We start from the raw sequence: 16246 nt of genomic DNA, 5'->3' as shown, positions 1-16246 counted from the left end.
GTGTTGCAACCTGGTATAACATTTCCCTCCCCTCACCACCAACTGGTCACTGCTGATGGCTGCCTCTCCCTAAGCCAGTTTCTGCAGGAGGTTTCTTCCTGTTAAAAGGTAGTTTTTCCTTCCCACTGTCACCAAGTGCTTGCTCATAGTGGGGTCATCTAATGTTGGGGCTTTCTCTGTAGGGACTGAATGAACTGAATTCATTTGTGTTTCTACAGAATGGATGAATTTTAGCTTGGGTCTTCACACATCCACACTCCTCTAATGGTTTCTGTATGGTCGTATTTTTGAAATACAAAAGAACAAAGGACAGAGGATGGAGTAAAAGTATGACAAAGAAAGAGGAAAGAATGAAGACACCAGAAGCGGATAGTGAGTGATGGCAAAAAGGGTAGAGAGAGAAAGCAGAGAAACCGATGTCTCTGACAAAGGGAAAAAAAGCTGAAATCGCAGATAAAGAAGGAAGGAAGAGAGGGAAAAAGTTGGGGAAAGCCAGGGAAAGACACACAAACAGTGTGATGTGTGGGTTAAGAGTGGGAGAGGAGTAGGTGGAGATACAAGTGCCATTAAAAATACAATGAAAAAAACGAGTCTCTGAATAAAGTGGGACATTTGAGCAGGAGAGAAAAGACAGAGGGAGGAGAAGGCTGAAAGGTGGAGGGAGGCAGAGGGAGGAGAAACAAAAGGAAGGAAGTGTGAAGAGAAAATGAGCTGACTTCACACAAGCCTCATTAGAGCAGAAATGCTTCTGAAAATAGGAGATATTATTAAGCTGTTGTGTGAATACAAATAATTAATCAAAAATGATCTTAATTGAGAATATGAAGTGAAATTAAAGTTTCTTCTATCACTGGATTGGAATGTATTTCCACAAACTATAAAGATCAAAACACGTGGCTGTGATATCATGTTTAAAGAAGGGACTGGAATTAAATTTATAGCAGTAAAGTCATTGATCAGATTGATTATAGATCAATGTCAGTTTTCAAATTTCTTCAAATGAGTGCCCAGGTTATTTTGAATTGCATATGAACTCTTTTTGTGGTCACCTCGCACACATGCACACACACTCTGCAGGCAGTGGTCAAAGGCTCTGTAAAACACTGACATCAATGGAGAAGAATGCAAACCCTCTCTCTCTCTCAGCCTCTCCTCTTCTCTGTCTCCTCCCCCTCATGTGTCAGACACACATATTGGTTAGATTAAACTGCCACGGAGAGAAGGAACGACAGAGAAAATGTTCTTTTTCCCACATTTGATCCAGTGTCTGTTTTTCCTCTCATCTCTCTTTTGACTTTTTTTCTTGCAGCTCAGCTCAGACAGTTGAATCCTTGTAAGAATTGTTTTTGATCTTATCTTTCAGGCATTTTTCTTTAAAAGCAGAGGAAACCAACAGCCCCATAATCTATCAGACCTTGTGTAAGATTTCTCAAATTTGGAGTAAAGTCCAATTAAAATCCAAAATGGTGGAGTAAAATCACTGGATACTTTTGTTGTAGTTTTTAGTTTCAAACAACAGCCAGGATAAAAGTATAAATGAACTCAACTGAGTTGTACTCTGACAATGTTCCACGTATCAAACACTGTCCATCCGTCCATCAACTATCAAGAACTGAAACCAGAAAATGATTTAGTTCATGAGTATTACAGTCATTTAGAAAAACGCAGTAATTTTTGCACAATATCTCTAAAATTAGAAATATCCTGTCTCAGAGTGACGTTGAAAAACTACTTTATGTATTTGTTACTTCCAGGCTGGACTGGACTGGAATTCATTATTATCAGGAAGTCCTAAAAACTCGCTGAAAAGCCTTCAGCTAATCCAAAACGCTGCAGCAAGAGTCCTGACAGGGACTAGAAAGAGAGAGCAGATTTCTCCTGTTTTGGCTTCCCTTCATTGGCTTCCTGTTAAATCGAGAATTCAAAATCCTGCTCCTCACATACAAGGTCTTAAATAATCAGGCCCCATCTTATCTTAATGACCTTGTAGTACCATAGAGTGCCCGCATTAGAGCACTTCAGGATTCAGGAGACAGACGCTATCTCTAATTTTAAGATTTGGCTTAAAACTTTCCTTTTTGCTAAAGCATATAGTTAGGGCTGGATCAGGTGACCCTGAATCCTCCCTTAGTTATGCTGCAATAGACGTAGCCTGCCGGGGGATTCCCATGATGCACTGAGTGTTTCCTTTTCCAGTCACCTTTCTCACTATGCGTTAATAGACCTCTCTGTATTAATGTGGATCTACCTTCAATATAAAGCACTTCAAGCCGACTGTTGTTGTGTTTTGGTGCTGTTTAAATGAAATTGAATTGAATTGAACTCTCAAATGTAAATAGGTAACAGTTAAAACCTTTAAGCTGCATAACCTGAAGCTTGGGATTTATAAGTTGTATCATTAAACATGCTAGTAAAGGATCTATGGTTATGCTTTTCTTCTACTTAGAGAAATAGAAAATGCTAATGAACCAATAATTTTATCTTTTTCAGCTTCCATATAACTTACAGGTAATGTCAAAACTGAAAAAGAAGGTCAGCTATGAATAATAGTCAAAAACCTCAAACCTGGCTAGTAAAGATATTTACAGGGACATTTCTGATTAATCAAACTGAGTTGTACAATTTAATTGTAAAAACAACCGCTGGTTTTAACCCAGCTTGTTGTTTATTAACTTGCAAGAGACTCAGGCTACGTCCGCATGTAGACAGGTATTTTTGAAAATGCAGATTTTTCTATGCATTTGCACCTTTCGTCCACACATAAACGGTGTTTTCGGTCACTGAAAACTGAGATTTTTAAAGACTCCTGGTAGCGTGGAGAATTTCGAAAACTCGAAAACTTTTGCATTTACATGTGGATGAAGAAAACGGAGAAAACCCAGCGTCAAAGGTGTGCGCCTTTTTTGACGTCACACATTATTGTTTCGGTGAAATGAATTTCTACAATGGCGGATTTAGACAAAATACATTTACTGTCAATTTTACTCTCTGCAGTTTTTAAATGCTTACATATACACACACAGTTACTATCCCTCCACACATAGGACTCAGTTCTGCTTCTATGCGCCATTTTTGTTTACTCTTTTAGACTTCTGATTGGCCAAATATTTTTACACGATAGGAATATATCACCACCTGTTGCTTTGTCATGTTCCTGGCAGCGTTTTCCTTCATTTTTGGCAATTAGGTGTGGACGTGATTTTTTTTTTTTTTAAACGAAAACGGAAAATCTCTGTTTCAAAAATACCCGTGTACATGTGGACGTAGCCTAAATTAAGTCACAAGTCGAGTAAATTATTGAGTCTGAACTTTTAGGTAAAGCTTTTAGCTATCAAAGACATTGATGTAGTATCTGCTGTTAAGAAAAAAAGGCTTTAAGTCAACTTTAACATGATTGCTGATGTTAAGCTTAATAACGCTTTACTGATTTGTGCTAGCATGTTTATATCACACAACTACATGTAATTTTGTAAACTGTTGCTAGCTAGCTAGCTAGCCATTGATTTACTTCGGGTAAAGCTAATTGGTTGATGGAATAAATAACCTGCAGATACTTTTAATAACAAAACATACAGTACACAGACAATTATTACCTTAGTGAATTCCTGTTTTTTCTTCCGTTAGAGTCACAGTAATGTTTAGATGAGATGTAGAGATGTTAACGTCACAACTAGAGATAGCGAGGGTAACTCATTTTTAAATGGGCTACTAAGAAAAAATATTATCATTTTCATAAATTGTCAGCTCAGTTTGCCACTATCAAATGCAAAGTCATGAGCTGCTGATTTTCAATCCAGTTTCCACACCTGTGGACAGAGGTGTCAGGACAGTTCACTTGCTTTGTTTCAGCAACATGTCAAATCACAAACCGGTTTATCTGGAAAAATGAACAAAGGAAACAGGAAGTGATAAGAAAGGGCTGCTGTTGAGCACTGTATGTTAGCGGTTTGTTTAAGCGAGGAGATCATTTGGAGCACGTTCTCCACCGAGACTATGATTGTTGTTTAGGCTTCAAATGAATAGCTTCTCTTTATGGGTTGTGCCAGCTTTGAGTTATTTGCTCCTGGTTTGCACTGACTACACTTCCACACGCACTCTGTCCTAGAACTACACACATACAAGAGGTTTCCCATTTACAGGATTCACAATCAAAATGTAGAATAAATGTATGGGAAACAATCTGCCAAACAGCAGCTGATTCTTATTCTGTAGAATCCTTTGGTGGTGATCTCAAAAATACATATATGTACTGTATGTACAACTACTGTCCCAGTACCTGGATATACTAAAGCTGATGGACAGCATGCTTGCTGGATTGACATGTGTACATCATAGCACTTTTGCACAAACTCCCAGTAACTGCAAAAGCTCTCCAAGAATGGCTTTGTTTGTTTTTATAGCTCTGTTATGGAATTGGTATTTTTCTGTTTTACCCACACTTCCTCGTATACACATCACTACAGATAAAGAAAACTACACAAACCTTCTTTTTTAAATTCTCATTCTATTATTTATGAAAAAACTTGCACTGTTATTGTTAAACGTCCAGAGTCTTTAAATAAACAGTGAAGAAAATAAAAGTGCATTCTCCTGCTTTCTCTGTCTTTTCCTCACTGTATGCTTGTCTCTGATCCAGTCCCTGGATTTGTTTTGCAACGTCACCCTGCCACGTCGATGATGGGCTGCCTGCCTCTTGCTTTTTCTAACTGCCTCTCTCTCTCACACGCATGCACACACAAGGTCATGAGAGGTAATGAAGCAGGGAGGAAATGGGTGAAAATGATAAAATATGGTAGACAAAGTACTTTTGGAAAAGCTGCTCTGCACGTTAAATATCACGGGGAGGTAGGTAAAACGGGAGACGGCTTTAAAAGTGCATCACTTTAATTTCTGAGAGGGAAGAGAGCGCTTGAGGCACCGAAAAGGGAAGAAACAGAAAAAGTGTAACGCTAGCAGACACAAAGAGAGGGCTCCAAATACACTGAGAGCTGAGTTTACACTATGACCTGTATGGACAGGGCAGTCCTCAGCTCACACAAACTCAGAACACTGCAGGCATCCTGGGAAGAAAAAACACCCAGCAGATTAGTTTTCTTAGCACCTTTTGATCAGCGCTAACCAATCTATTTGCTTCTCGACTATAGCTTGTGCCCAACACAGAACAGAAACCATTTTCTGGTTAGTACACTTGATTCAAACTTCTTAGATTATTACAACAGACTAATAAGGCGGACTGTCACTGATCTAGTCATTGCAAAATAAAATTTTGCTTTCTTAAATAAGCAAAAGCACCTGGAGACACAAACCCTGTAAATCTGGGAAAAGTCACACATGTGGTGCTGCTGCTGACGATTGATTGGCCCAGATTTTTACAATCCTAAATGAGAAATAATTTAGATGACTAACTGAATGTATTCAAACTCTTAGTCTTTAATAAGAAAGCTCAGGTGGATATTCTAAAATACAGTTTAAGGACAATCAGTATGACTCACTAATATCAAGTGAATCAGCTCAGGCTTATTTTTTAACACACGTACACCAGTGGGACACAACAAGGTCAAAGTAACCTCCACATGGATGACAGGACCCGATGTTCCCCAGGAGATCATTGCTCAAAGCATCACAATGCCTCTGCTGGCTTGCCTTCTTCTCATAGTGCACACTAGTGACAGGTGTAAGTGATGTACACACAGCTGGCCACCCAGGTGAGGTAAAAGAAAATGTGATCCATTAGACCGGGCCACCTTCTTCAAATTGGTCCATGGCCCAGCTCTGATGCTCGTGAGCTGTTGGGACTTGCAGTGGTGGACAGAGGTCCCATTTTTCCTGCTTCTAACACATCAATTTTGAGGACGAAATGTTCACCTGCTCCCTAATATAGCCCACCCACTAACAGGTGCCACAATTCAGACATAATCAGTGTTATTCACCTGTCAGCAGAGATGGGCAGTAACAGTTACAAGTAACGCATTATCACATTTTCTTTTACCTCACCTGGGTGGCCAGGTGTGTGTGCATCACTTACACCTGTCACTAGTGTGCACTATGAAAAGAAGGCAAGCCAGCAGAGGCATTGTGATGCTTTGAGCAATGATCTCCTGGGGAACATCGGGTCCTGTCATCCATGTGGAGGTTACTTTGACCTTGTTGTGTCCCACTGGTGTACGTGTGTTAAAAAATAAGCCTGAGCTGATTCACTTGATATTAGTGAGTCATACTGATTGTCCTTACAAGTAACGCATTACTGTAATCCGATTACTTTTTTCAAGTAACGAGTAAAGTAAGGGATTACTATTGCAAAAACAGTAATTAGATTACCGTTACTTTCCCGTAGGAACGCTGCGTTACTGCGTTACTAAAACCGTGATTTTTTTTGCGAGAATGACTCATGACAGTGATGTAAGCAAGTGCGACATTTGTGACAACAGCTGTGTGCAGATCAACAATGGATCATATATCGAGTGCGGGAGAGAGTATGAGCGTGCAGCGTTTAAAGCGTGGAAGTACTGACCTTACTTTAAGTTTGATTCCATAAAAAGTGACAAAAACATTAGTGTCCATTGTACGTGGGAAGAAAACTTCTTTTTACAGCAAAAAAAACTCCCTCTAAACTTCCAAGCAAGCACCGAGTAGCTACAACGTAATGGGAAACTCGCGGATTCTTCCACTGACTGCTGCGCCACTCCTGCACCAGGGTAAACCTCCGCCTACCCAACTCCTGCTTTACAGGTGAAAATAGAGCAACAGGACCACTAGTCTTTGACTTTATTTATTTTCTGCTGTGTTTTACTTGCTTCTATTTGAAAGACTGAGTGTAAACACAAAAAAATATTTTATTTTATGTGCTGGAATGTGCAGAAAATAGGTTTAAATGTTAAACTAATTTATTCAAGTCAGAGAATGTTGCAGATAACTTAATTTTTGCTTGATGCATAAAGTTAAAAGATTAAAACTAATAAAACAAGTTAAAAAAAGAGACTTTTCCATTTGATTACATTTTGTATGATGGATTATGCAGAAAAAGTAGAATTGGGCTGAAAGATCTATCACTTTATCACCTATTCAGGTTGTAAATCGTGTTTTTAAAAAGTAACTAAGTAACTAAGTAATTAATTACTTTTGAAAATAAGTAATCAGTAAAGTAACGGGCTTACTTTTTTGGGGAAGTAATCAGTAATTAGTTACTGATTACTTTTTTCAAGTAACTTGACCAACACTGCCTGTCAGTGGTCATTGGTGTATTTAGAACTTCTGTTTGTTTGAAAGTGTCAGTGTGTTGCTCTATTTGTTGCCTGACTAGTTTTTGATCTTAGAAGAATGTTAACATGTAGCTTTTTGTACAGTTGAAATCATCTTAGTACTCAAACACATGTGTCTGCAGCAGAGAAGGGCACTCTGGGTAATGGAGTCCTACACCTATATTTTCCTATGCCATAAAATGAAGGCAGTATTGAGAATTGTAGCTGTTGAGAGAATAGATACCTTTCTTCTTTAGAGTGTGTTTTTACAGGCTGTCATGTCCACTGACCTTTTTGCCACTGAAGCACAGGGTTCAGCAGCAGTGAGAGAAAAGCACATGTGATTTCCAAAAACTCCAGATGGAACTACAGAGAGCCATTCCACTAGTGGTGTGCGGATCGATATTGAAATATCAATATTTTAGTACTTTGGGGTAAATTTGTAGTTTTTCATTACCGTGGAAAGAAACTATATCAGTCGGATCGTCTAAATTGGAAGGAACTACTGCCTCTTACGCCTTTTACAGTCATATGCGAAATTCGGCTAAATGTGTCAGCCCCTGGCGTGCGCACTCATAACAATGGCTGAGCGTGAACGGAGTCATGTGTGGACGTATTTTACCTCCACAAACGTGATTTGTGATATATGTGGCAAGACAGTGAGGTGTTGTGGCAACACCACTAACCTCGTCAAACACCTCAGAGTGAATCATATCACAGAATATGACGAGCTTATGTTGAGGTGAACTGAAGAGGAGGAGAGGGACAGGTGCTGCTAGCTGAGACAGACGTCTCTCGCGGAGTCCTTCAGTGCTGCAGGCAGGCAACATGTTCAAACTTCAGTTTTTTTATTTCTACATGATAATTGTACATTATTAAGCAATATGAACAAGTAGTCTGATGTCCTGTAATCATTATGAAGCTATATTATTATGATTACATTGCCAACTTATGAACGTTATGGTGCAAAGCCCCCTCACACTGGGACGTGAGTGGGAATAGGACAAACACCACAAAATTAATTCCTGTGGCAGCTGGTGAAGCTTTTAGTGTGTCAGAGAAACTGCTCCACCCCCACCAACATTTTACCATCCCTGACCTTCGACCTCTAACAGGGGATGAGCTGTGATGTCTCTCAGACCGACCTCTGCTGTCATGTAGACGCTTGTAGATGAACACACACACACTCACAAACTCATATACACAAACCCCTTCATTAATTAAATGACATCCCTCATCTGTTTTAGTTTTTCCAACCAGGACTCCCAGCCTGGAGTTCTTTCCCATTATCCTTTCCTCATCCTGAAGACACACTGAGGTGGATTTACATCGCCGCTGTGTCCATCATCTGGCCATAACTGCGGCAACACTGTGCTAAATGTTTCCAGATGGGCCACAAAAAACATGTTTGAAGAAAAAAAATGAACAATAGACGTTTGCTGTGGCTAACAGAGGTCAGCAAATGAAGCACAGAATGCACACAGGAAGAGGAGGGGAAGAGACCACAGATCAGTTTTTCTGTTTCAGGACATTTTGCTGTATATATGAAATAATGCACAGCGAGATGGGTCGTTTAGTGGAAGCAGTTGTGCTCCCTATCTGATGATTACAACACAGTCTTTAACCAGAAGGATTCAGTACTAGTAAATATTACTTGTAGTAAAAACAATCAAAAAAGACACACAGCTAGCAGTTTATATCTGAACTATTAATCTATGTTGTTAACTAAACAGGTTATCACATGGGTATCAGTGTGTAAGTTTTATCTGCTGTTTGTTTGGGTCGTTAGAGTAGGTGTGTAGCCTCAGAGGTAGGATAGCCAAATGCTTCTCTGCATCTTCCTGTTCCTGGGCTGTGGTTTGGTTAGCGGCCAAGGAAAAACATTAGCTAACAGAGCTGTGGAACGCTGGAGACTCCACAGACCAGCCTCTGACTCAGGAGGAGTTATTGGATCTGGATGTAGAAGAAGGATTAGCTCCACCCGCTCCCATTAGAGACCCATGTGCTTATTATCGTGAATTGTCTCTCTTTTATACTATACAGTGTATAAGTTTTAGAACAAACTCTACATCACTCTTTGGTGTAGAGCCATGTGGTAGAAAGCACAGACTCACCATAATAGTTAGCAGCATAATTTTAGTGAGGAGTGCATAAACCCTTCTGATTATATGAAATGTAAATGATGGTGATTCAGGTGTATTAGCCTACTTGAGATGGGATTCTGCAAATACTATTTAACCCTGTGAAGCCTGAGTCATCAAGCCTGACAACCATAACCCTAACTCTAACTCCTCTTTTGCTCAGTGAAAAGATCTATGGGTACACATTTAGTCCTCCTCAATATAAAAAAGGAGTGTAATTTCAACAGTATGTGTCAGTTTTTCTACATGATAATGTGCCAGCATGAGTAAATGTGTGAAATTACAGAAAAGTTCTGGTAGCTCACTGCCCAGATGCCCCTTTAATTACAGTTATAGGAAGTTAATTCACCTTAAATCTTGTCAATTCAAGTGTTTATCTAATATTTAATTACTTTGGTGTAATATGCATGGCTGTGGGGGAGGCTGTAACACCTATGAAAATACTGTTATGTTATGTTATGCCCTCTTTGCCATTTTCTAATGCTGTCCAGTGGGTCAGATAGGAGTTGTTGTCCGGTCAATTCAATAGTCAATGCTTCCGTCCTAAAAATAGGGCCAGGTCATCAGCTAGAGGCGGGGTTAGGGTGTGGTGGCATTTTATTTACATTTTAACCTAAAGTTTTTATGGACTAAATGATGTTATTTCAGTTTAAAATCCAGCTGAGCCTAAGTCATCATCCACAAGGACAAATACATAAAAGGATAGTGCTATGGTAGCTAGAGTGTCTGGACCTCAAAATGAGCAGAATGACTTTTTTTATGCATGCAAATGGCACCTGATGAAGTTAGAGAAAAAAGAACACATGCACACAGGTTTGGTGGGACACTGGGGGTTCGGATTTACTGCACAGGAAATAAGGGAAAGCAGGAGGTTATGACATTTTATTAGCACACAGAGTCAAAGTTGTTCCCTTTCCATCAAACAAAAACATTGTTAGCACTATTTTAATAGCTGTGCTGACCTAACAGATGACATTCACTGATAGTAGTATACCATGGGGAAATAAATTATACAGCATGTATGTCATCGTGTATTCAAACACTTCAAACACTTTTTATCACTCCACAGCTTTCAGTTAAACTGTTCAGAGTTTGAAGAAATGAACAAATACATGGATCAGCTTTGTCTTGCAGCCATCACATGAATTTACGTGCACACTGAAAAGATAAAGAAGAAAGGAGTAAACAGACTATATTAGCATTTCAGAATTGACATTCATGCTCAACTGGAAAGTAGAGTTTAGCTATGCTGCATGGGCCTGTTATAGGTGAACCACCAGCAGATTCCAACCCTAGCCTCATCCTATGTTTGGATGAGGGAAAACATACTTTCTGGAAAAAACATCTGAATAGTGTTTGAAGCCATTAAAAAAAGAATGTTTTCTTTGACATGTCATTGGACGTTAATATTCTGCTTGCCCAGGGTTACGGTTTGAGTTAGTGGGGTTGTATCTTTTCCACTGACAACTTAGACCTCAGAGGGTTAAAGGGATTAAGGATATACAGGTACAAATTTGCTGGTGCAAATAAAAAGTGAAAGTGACTGCTGAAATATTTTCAACCCTGTTGGAACTGTACTTTTTCCCTCCCAGTGTGATTAATACAACTATAATCCTACTTTAGCTCTTTGAGGTCATCATTAATTGCACATTTTTTCTTATTATATTTTCTAAATTGTTCTCCCAAGTCTTGCCACGTAGAACAAATAAAATGATCATTCAAGAATAAGTGATGTGTAACGAAGGGAGTTTAACTGTGATGTGTTTAAATAGCATTTAACCTTTTGTGTTATGTTTGATTGCATGCTCTGTGTCTGCAAGGGCCAACAACAAAACAAATAATTGAAAATGTTGGGCAAATTGGGTCATTTTATTTTAAATAGTGAATACTCTTGAAAATGCAGTAGTTATGTTCCAATCATGAGTTCGTTTCATGTTTTTCTAACTTTTCATCCATCCACACTGATGAAACATTGCTTTACATTCCTGCAGAGACAGTGGCAAAAGAGGGCATGAGCCCAAATCCGGTAGACTCTGTAATGCTACTGTACAGTATGTTAGGAAAAAACTGTACATGCAAAAAACGTTTTCTTTTAAACCGTGTCATCAACATTAGACAGTGGTACATTTGATAGCAGCCGTGTGTTTGGTAGTGTGTATTTGAAGCAGAAGCAGCAGCTCTTCATTTTGAATGGAGAAAATTGGATAGCATGCTAGTATTTCATGCTAATTAACACCACTGTATCATTATCATTACACCCTGCCCTAGATATAGCGTCTGTGCCTGGGGGTGGGGCGCTGTGTGTATGTAGTCATATTTGTCTGGGCATGTGCTGGATGCATAACCACGTATCTTACGTATAAATGCAACATGAGGACCGTGACTTCAAACTCCAAACCAGCCTCCTACACTTTCATATCAAAATGATTCTGTAGGCTGATTATGTCAGTTTCTTTTTGAAGTCATACGCAATGTACACAAGCAACATGATATGTAATATCTATCATGATAAAAACATGTTGAGAATAACAGTGAAAAGTAAAAATACTGATACTGTGTCAGTAATGCACATACAGTAATATTATCAACAACTGTGTAACTGCTCTTTGTGAATGCTTTGGTAGAGTTATTTTTACAGACACTTAAAGTACGCATGAATGTGACTGATTGTGAAATTTGTTTCTCCACATTTAGTACAGATTGCAATAGCATCATCAGATTTTTTTATCCACCATAATTGCAAAGTAAAACTATTATTCCAAAAGCTAAAATGAGATATCAGTGACATTTTAGTCTCTTGTCAACATCAGTGTACATTTGTAAACTATATTTCAAGCTACAACTAGCAGCCGGTTTGCTTAGCTTAGCGCAGAGGCTGGAAATACCCTAGCTTTATCCAAAGCTGGCATGAGTACTTCCAGTTGTCTGTTGTTGGTTTCATTTGTGCAAAAACAAGAAGAGGGAATTTTTAAGTTAGAACTTTGCACTGTTTTATCTTTGACGATAGCCAGGCTAGCTGTGTAGCCATTGCTACTAATTATGCTAGGCTAGGTTCCTGAAAATGTCAAACTCGTCCTTTGATTTCTAACTTTATTACAAGGATATTAGCAAACAAATGTCAAAAGCTTTGAAAATTCCAATGCTAATATACCATCCACTTGTATTATCTCACTCTAAACTTCATTCAAATTTTAACACAAGCTAAGTGCAATCTATATCAGTATAGGTAGACAATAGACCAGAACAGCCTGAGTCACAACAGAGGATATTTTCCTTCTGTTGATCATTTCTCTCTGCAGTCTGGCAGCAGTGCAATGCTCATACTTTCCATCCTCAGCCTGTCTGTGTGTGTGTGTGTGTGTGTGTGTGTGTGTGTGTGTGTGTGTGTGTGTGTGTGTGTGTGTGTGTGTGCGTCAGGAGGAGGGGGGATGGGTTTGATAGTCCTTGCAAGTTGGGAAGCAGAGAAAGTAAGTGGGACAGAGAGACATAAAGTGTGTTAAACATTCCTCTCTCTCTCTCTCTCTGGCTGTACTGAGTCACTCCTTGGTCTGCTTTTCCATTCCTTCACTCTCAGCTGGTCTTGTTCTCAACTCATTTTCATCCAACCCATCCTTTACCCATATAAAAAATCTTCATACTTTTTATTCTTTTCTTTATATTCTCCTCTCCTCCTATTTTCAGCACATGGACACTTTAACTGCATGACTGTCAAAACTCGCCAACACATTATTGTTCAGTCCTCAGCATGCTGTGCTTCACAGTCGAGCCAACCAACTCTACAAATGCCTAAACCTTCTAAACATTTACTGCAAGCGTGTGATTGGCTCTTGATGGGTGATGTCACTCGTACCCGAGGGTCTCCCTCTGCTGACAGAAAGCCTGTGAGGAAGACGTGTCCCGCCTGTCCGTCTGTCTGTCTGTCCTTGGTTTGCTGTTGAGTAGAGCCAGACCTTACAGCATCTCTCAGTGAAACTCACAACCAAAAACATGAGCTGCATGCTGTAAGTCAGCATTCTTGATTTGTAGGCCCTTTATATTTCTTACAATACATTCCCCATTTCATTTTTTTCATGTTGTCCAGTCTAACACAGGAAAAAAGCAACTCTTTGCCTCGATATCAGAAGGTCTGCATTCGGTTTTCTAGTACATGAACATGAACACTGCTGACTGCAGTCTGCAGCTGTTTGCTGACACCAACATGGAAACAGTGAATAGTCTTTAAAAGTGCAGCCACTTTTCTCCATCTGTTCTTCAGCGAATGAAAACCTGATATGTTTTTGTTGTATTTTAATGATGTTGATTGTCTGATTGTCCAAGCTTTGGACATCGCTTCCGAGTCAAACAAAGGCAGCTTCTTTAAGTGCTCTTCATTTCATTGTGCATACTTGCTCATGTGATTTTGGCTTCTTTGATGTTTATGTCACCGGTTTAGGTTTCAGTTATTTCTTGTGGTTAGCAGAGGAGCATGAAACATTTAGCACAAACACACACGTATATATTTAGATGCCAGACATGCTCCTCAAGTCTGTCTGAGTTTACCTTGGCTACAAATCAAAAGCAGGCAAAGTTGTATGCGCGTGTATAGTTTGTCTTCACAGAGCTGTCTTATTGGCACGGTGCACCAATGATGGTTTACTGCTACTACAACTCATATTGCAGATACAGGTAACGTGACTCAGGTGAAATAAATAGTACCAGTGATGCTATATTTTGGGAAAACTGCTGCTCTGAGTTCGGTTTGCCCTCGCTGACAGTGAGAGTGGGATAGTGACATAGAGGAAGAGTTACAGAGCAGCAGGAGGGAGAGAGAGTGAGTCATACATGTGGACGTGGCTTCCCTCTCTCTTATTCTCTCTCTCTGTCTCTCCCCTCTTTGGCCTCGATCGCTGCGTCTCCTTTCCTTCTCTGCCCTCCTTTTGCTTCCCGAGTCCAAGCGAGGCCTTCAATTATCTGCTTTTGGCAAAGAAAGACAGAGAAGGAGAATTTCTTCATCTCCACTTTGCCTTCTTCTTCTTTTTCTCTCTATGACTCTTTGTGTTGCTGTCTCTCTCACCCCAGTAAATATCTTTATAATGTTCTTATAAAGGTACAGTTCAGTTCCAGGAGACGGTTTTAATGACAGGTGGCAACAGAGCCGAGTTACCTGCATTTTTCTTTCTTTCGCACACACACACACTGAATATGAATCTTCCTATAGTGCTTTAATGTCTGGCACTGGTCTGGTTCAATGAGCAGATACGCTTCCATTTCCATGTTAATGCCCAGACATCTGTATAATAATATGTGACTCAGTCGCCTCTGTTTCCTTTCTTCCCCCTAAGTAAATCTTTCTAGTTACATCTAAAACTTAAGCAGAGTGCGGTATTTCTGCTTTCCGTTTACCTTTGATATTAAAAGTTGTTACTCCAACATTGCAGCCAAGTTGAAAGGCTTGCTACTAAAAAGACAGCTCATAAGATCCCTTCAGTGTGGACTGTCACCTACGCTGTGTTCACACACATGGACACAAAGCAGGAACACACTTAGTTTCAGGTTATTTAAAGGCCTGTATGTGTGATCATTTAGATGTGTCAGTTTCAATAGGATTTTTTTTTCCATAAAAGCAAAGTTGTTTAACGCTGATTTGGAACGGGCTCACACGCTACCTCGTCCACTTAACCCTCGCACGTTCAAATCACATGACCAATGTGATGACGAAGCAGCAAGCAGCACCACTGATGACTCTCCAGTCATGCTGAAGGTGCGCACTTCACACCATCAGAGAAAATACCTGTTTTTAATCCTAACAGTGCAGTTGTGCAGATTTTGCCCACCAGCACAAAAATTAATAAAAAACCATGCTTATGTTGTCTGTGATGTGGAGACATCTAACTGTAAATAATAAATTAAAGCTTCTTAAGATGTCTTATGCTGTGATAATAATAATATTGTTAAACCGTTGAGTAATACATTCAGATTTCTGGCATTCCAGAGAATTTGAATTGAAGATGTAATGATTTCCTATGAAAAACTTTAATGGTTTTGCATGATTATTGAGCATATTATATATTATTATTTGTTTAGCCTATACAGAATGCCCATATAGGCTACTGAATAGCTTTTTTTAGTATTGTTCAGCGCTTGTTTGTATCTACTACTTAGTACCTACCTTTTCTCTGTAGTACAAAAGAGCATCTTTTAATTACTACAAGCCCTTTTGATGAGACACACAATGCACTCCCAGCATTTTAGCATGTAGGAAAGGCCTATTAAACCCATCAAACGGGCTTAACATAAGCTAACCAGCCACTGGATGTTATATTTTATTACTTTCATTTTCATATTTGAACACTGAATACCAAACTCAGTTGGCGAGGTTCTGTGTGACCTATGCCGGAGGACCAGGAGTGGCCAGGTAACAGCCGCAGTCCAGTTCCTGACACCCCAGCTGAAACACATGATTATTAGGTATAAACCTTACGTTCTTACCATTCCTTGCCTTACACACTTTCAGTAAATCATTAGCCTGAGGTGCCGTCACACAAATACACACACACACACATATACAGAGGCACAGTCTACATAAAGCCCTGTTATCTGATTTTTTCCAGTAGTGTAAACTTCAAACAACCAATGGCTTCCGTTCATAAAGAGCCCATTACACACACACACACACACACACACACACACACACACACGAACACACACACACACACACACACACACATTTTTAACCATTATTTAGACTCCCAAAAGCAATAATGAGAAAGCAGCAGGTAGACTAACCTTTTCATCCTCTCTCTCTCTCTCTCTCTCTCTCTCTCTCTCTCTCACACACACACACACACACACACACACACACACACACACACACACACACACACACAC

The sequence above is a fragment of the Pundamilia nyererei genome, unplaced genomic scaffold (genome assembly GCF_000239375.1).
Source record: "Pundamilia nyererei isolate P.nyererei 1_Seehausen unplaced genomic scaffold, PunNye1.0 scaffold00290, whole genome shotgun sequence".
Taxonomy (NCBI): domain Eukaryota; kingdom Metazoa; phylum Chordata; class Actinopteri; order Cichliformes; family Cichlidae; genus Pundamilia; species Pundamilia nyererei.
Note: the sequence above shows the minus strand (reverse complement) of the source record.